Consider the following 5,047-nt stretch of genomic DNA (forward strand, 5'->3'; position numbering starts at 1 on the left):
TGTAATGGCTGCCAATGATGAAGAATCTAACTACAGCTGTAATGGCTGCCAATGATGAAGAATCTAATTACAGCTGTAATGGCTGCCAATGATGACATGTCTCTCTATCATGCTTGGGAATACTTGGGAACGAATTTCCAAAATTAAAATCACTTTCCTGGTGTTTTTACAGTATTTTATGGCCAACAATAAAAACAAAAACAATAGTTTAGCTGTCATAGAGCCAAACACCTGGAATGTTCATCTCCCCTCTCAATATTGGTGACGTTTGTTTGTAGCTCACATGGTTCGGGTTTTACAGACAATTTTCTTGTCCGGATCCTCTCATGTGTAGAAAAACACCGCTTTCACAAGTCTCATGTTATGGAATAGGCGCACAACAGTTTTTGCCCTGTCACTATGGGCTACCGTGTGTAGATTGATGAGGACAACCATTTCTTTTATACATATTTTAACATAAGGCTGGGGGGGATATATATTTATACTATTGTCTGTACACTCATTGGTCCTAGCACTGTTACTTCTGTCTGTAAAATAAGGGGTTTATTCTTCTATGCATCCAGCCCAAAGCGGGAGGTTTAAAAAAAATACTTCGTAGTTGCCAAAAGTCCGGAGCATGTCTTTAACCATTAAAATGTTGGTTTGGTTATTATTTCTGTTTGTTAAGAGGAGATTGAGCTATTGAATATTCAAAATGACAGTACAGGGCTTGTTGCAGAGTTAAATACAACTAGGAACTCTGAAATCTCCCACTTACGAATTTAGTGCTTTCAAGACAACTGGGAAATTTGAAGGAAAAAAAACAAGCTCCGACTGGGGAAAAAAATCATTTAGGACGGTCATCTAACTCGGAATTCCAAGTCGGGAACTCTGTCCTCTTTCTAGTGCCCCGACCTGAAGTTCACTGATGTCATGAAGTTCCCAGTCGTCTTGAAAGCACTATGTGCACTGTGCCATTGCTCAGCCATTTATCGTCTCAAAGGAACGATATACAGTACACATATGAGGAGAAAGCTGAAGTCGTAAGCCTTTCACTGATGTAATCAGATCTCATGTCTGATTCCTAGTTCGTCCACTAGATCGCCGTAGAAGAGTGAATTGGCCATTTGAAACCAGATGTGTCTAGATTGATCTGGTTTGGAAAGTACCTCACTGTCCGAAAATGTCTGAACGGATTTTCAAGCCTTAAAATGACCCTAGCAATGATTTTTGAAATAACACAGACAGGCGAGTGTAATAAATACCATTTATTATAACACAAGCATATTGCTATTGCGTTGTTATAACTAACTTCTTTCAAAACAGGGTTTCTCACAAACTCATAAGCAGATACTGAGACCCACACACACCCAGAGACAGATGGCTGGTACAGACCTTTCATAAACACTGATAAGAAAAGGGTGCTTGGTTCTGCATTTCACGAGATACTGAGACACACACATACCCAAGGACAGAGGGCTGACGTAAACCTTTCATAAACACTGATTAAAATAGGAACATCTACGCACACACAAAATCTCCTCTTTAGGCTGAACATTTTACAGAGACACACAGATATGACAGGAACATCTACGCACACACCTAAACTCCTGTTTTAGCTGAACATTTCTGAAGACAAAGAACTCTACTCAGAGCCAATGGGACAGTGATACTAGCCTGAAGGGGACCTCGCCCAACATAGGACAACATTAGGGAGGACCAGAACTTCCAGACTCAACCTACTTTCTGTGCTGTATAAAATGTCTATGCACTCTGTTATCTGGGCTCTTTCCGACGGTTTCTATGAGCCAGACAGAACGAGTCCGTGCACGCTTGTACCAGATATCTTTACTCTTAAATTAAACTGTCGCTTGTCATACAATTTACCACCTTGTCTGAATCGATCCTTGACCGGCTCGCCCTTCTCCATATCCAATTATCAACACGAGGAAACGTCAAACTTATTTTCCCACAGGAAACAAGCGACATAGATCAACAGCACATATGGAGGACGCGTTCAAGGTAATGTCGTATTAAATGTGTAAGGAAAGAAATGCATTACGATAACCACCAGGGTGTCCCCTTTCCATGCATACAACGTTCTCTGTACTTTTGGTGACTTGACCTAAATTCCATACATACTCTATGAAAATGACCACTGCTCATGATTTATGCCGTGTCCGTCCGGTCTGGAGCGTGATGTTACGACCTCCTGCTGGTCGGCTACTACGTAGCAACCTAGGGGTGCAAAAATCCCTGGGGGCCTCGTTTATCAGCCGTGCACAGGCACACATCTGTGGTGAAACATGTCTAGCAGAGTCCCGTCGTTACGCGAGGTTATGCACAGGCATTTTATCTGGGTTGTACAGAGGAATTATATTTCGATAGAGCAGAGAGGACTGAGTCAATGGGTCACCTCGAGACCTTTATGGGCTTCCGAAGATGTCGAAGACACTGCATCTCAGTGCTAGAGGCGTCACTACAGACGCTGGTTCAATCCTGGGCTGTATCACAACCGGACAGTGATTGGGAGTCCTATAGGGCGGCGCACAATTGGCCCAGCGTCGTCCGGGGTAGGCCGTCATTGTAAATAAGAATTTGTTCTTAACTGACTTGCCTAAGTAAATAAAAAGCTGTGATCCGGCCGGCAACCCTCATTGCTATTGTAAGAAATTGTATAAGATACTGGTAACTTGTTTTAACCACTTCTCAACATAAGCTATACTTGGCACAACATGTACCCATTCCCCACTATACCCACACTTTGTACCCTATTAAGTAACCACAGACCCACACCACTCAACCCTCCCCCATGAATAGGGCCTGTGAAAACAAACGCACATGCAGGATGCCTTTGGATTGGACTAGGACAAGAACTGTGTGAAAAGCCAATGGAATGTCGACATCAGGCCGAACAGGACTACCCACGACCCAGATCGACCAATCGGAAGGCCAGACGACAAGATCAACCTATTTTGCTTGTTGCCTATATAATCTGTATGTACTGTTTGAGGGGCTCTCTTCCGACGATTCCATACGAGTCAGACAGGAGCCGTGCTGCACGATTTACTAAGATATCTTTGCATCTGATTAAACGGCCTTATTATATAATTATCCACCTCGTCCTATGTCTCTACTTGATCTCCTGTCTCCAGTAAACGTTTTACTAACACTATTAGGTATTATATCATTAGCATATACGAACACTTGGACAATGAGTCATTTAGGCGCTGGGGTTCGGTTGCCGGTTCGAATCCCTGAGCTGACAAGGTAAAAATCTGTTATTTTGTCACTGAACAAGGCAGTTAACCCACTGTTCCCGGGCGCCGAAGACGTGGATGTCGACTAAGGCAGCCCCCTCCCCGCACCTCTCTGCTTCAGAGGGGTTGGGTTAATTGTAGAAGACACGTTTCAGTTGGAGGCATTCAGTTGTACAACTGACTTGGTATCCCCCGCTTTCCCTTTAAAGATAATTTCCAATTGAACCAACATATGAAACAGGTACAGTAAATGTGGTCTCTCTAGAAAGTGCATTGTAGACAAAGCGCGATCGGATTGAATCCCGGCCTTAATATATTCTAGCTCTAAATCTGTTGAAGTTAAATAGATAAAACACGTAGTAGTAGTAGTAGTAGTAGCAATAGTGGTAGTAGTAGTAGTAGTAGTAGTAGCAGTAGCAGCAGTAGCAGTAGCAGTAGTAGCAGTAGTAGCAGTAGTAGTAGTAGTAGTAGCAATAGTGGTAGTAGTAGTAGTAGTAGCGGTAGCAGCAGTAGCAGTAGCAGCAGTAGCAGTAGTAGCAGTAGCAGTAGTAGCAGCAGCAGTCTATTCAGTCTGAGATACTCACTTTATTCACTGCTGTCCGGTTTGAAGACTCTTTTTTTAGTCTCAAAATTAATCTTGTACCAAAACCCTTTCTACTTTTACAGTCTATAACAAAACCTTTTACAACAGTCAGCAGGTGGAACCCGGCCTGCTCTACTGATAACAGACTGGGCCAGGGTGCTGCTAGTTCCTATTAAACCATGTTGTAATAACAAAACCTTTTACAACAGTCAGCAGGTGGAGCCCAGCCTGCTCTACTGATAACAGACTGGGCCAGGGTGCWGCTAGTTCCTATTAAACCATGTTGTAATGAAGGGCAAAGTCCATCTCTTATAAAGCTTTCATGGTAGAAATGAAACAGTGCCTTCGGAAACTATTCAGACCCCTTTCCTTTTTCCACATTGTGTTACGTTACAACCTTATTCTAAAATGTGTTAAAAAATATATATATATATATTATTCATCAATCTACACACAATACCCCATAATGACAAAGCAAAAATAGTTTTTTTTAGAAATGTTTGCTAATTTATATATATATAAAAAAAACACAAATACCTTACTTACATAAGTATTCAGACCCTTTCCTATGAGACTCGAAATTGAGCTCAGGTACATCCTGTTTCCATTGATCATCCTCGAGATGTTTCTACGACTTGATTGAAATTAAATTGATTGGGCAGGAAACAGGATGTGTCGAGGCACAGTTCTGGGGAATTGCTGGACCTCTCTACCGGCAATCTGGCCCTCTTTTCAGCACCAAACTGCTCTAATTCTTCAATGTTTGAGGGGTGCCCTCCAACAAATGCTTTTTCTACATCTCTCCATTGGTTTTGGATGGGATTCAGGTCTGGACTCTTCGCTGGCCACTCCAGAACAGTTCGGAGTTTCTTCTTGAACCATTCCTGGGTGCTTTCTGATGTGTGTTTGGGGTCATTGTCCTGCTGGAAGACCTACAACCATCAATGGAGACCAGTTTTTGGACATTGGGTTTAACATTGGTCTCAAACACCTGAWMATCTGCTGATTTCTTTATGCCTTGTGGCACGTTCAACACAAAACACTAAAGCACACAGAGCTGGTAAAGGCTAATCTGATCCTGGGCTGTTTCATTACACACAGAGCTGGTAAAGGCTAATCTGATCCTGGGTTGTTTCATTACACACAGAGCTGGTAAAGGCTAATCTGATCCTGGGCTGTTTCATTACACACAGAGCTGGTAAAGGCTAATCTGATCCTGGGCTGT

The 5,047-nt window shown here is 42.6% G+C and overlaps 1 protein-coding gene across 1 annotated transcript in view; it reads right to left on the reverse strand.

Moving 5' to 3' along the window:
- Nucleotides 1-3,940, reverse strand: part of LOC112076936 (NACHT, LRR and PYD domains-containing protein 3-like) — a 19,724-nt gene extending 15,784 nt beyond the window's left edge. The window contains exon 1 of the mRNA XM_024143567.2: nucleotides 3,824-3,940. The gene's annotated coding sequence lies outside the window, so the exon portion shown is untranslated. The remainder of the gene's footprint in view (nucleotides 1-3,823) is intronic.
- Nucleotides 3,941-5,047: the final 1,107 nt, after the last annotated feature.

This window comes from Salvelinus sp. IW2-2015, unplaced genomic scaffold, assembly GCF_002910315.2.
Source record: "Salvelinus sp. IW2-2015 unplaced genomic scaffold, ASM291031v2 Un_scaffold4147, whole genome shotgun sequence".
NCBI lineage: Eukaryota > Metazoa > Chordata > Actinopteri > Salmoniformes > Salmonidae > Salvelinus > Salvelinus sp. IW2-2015.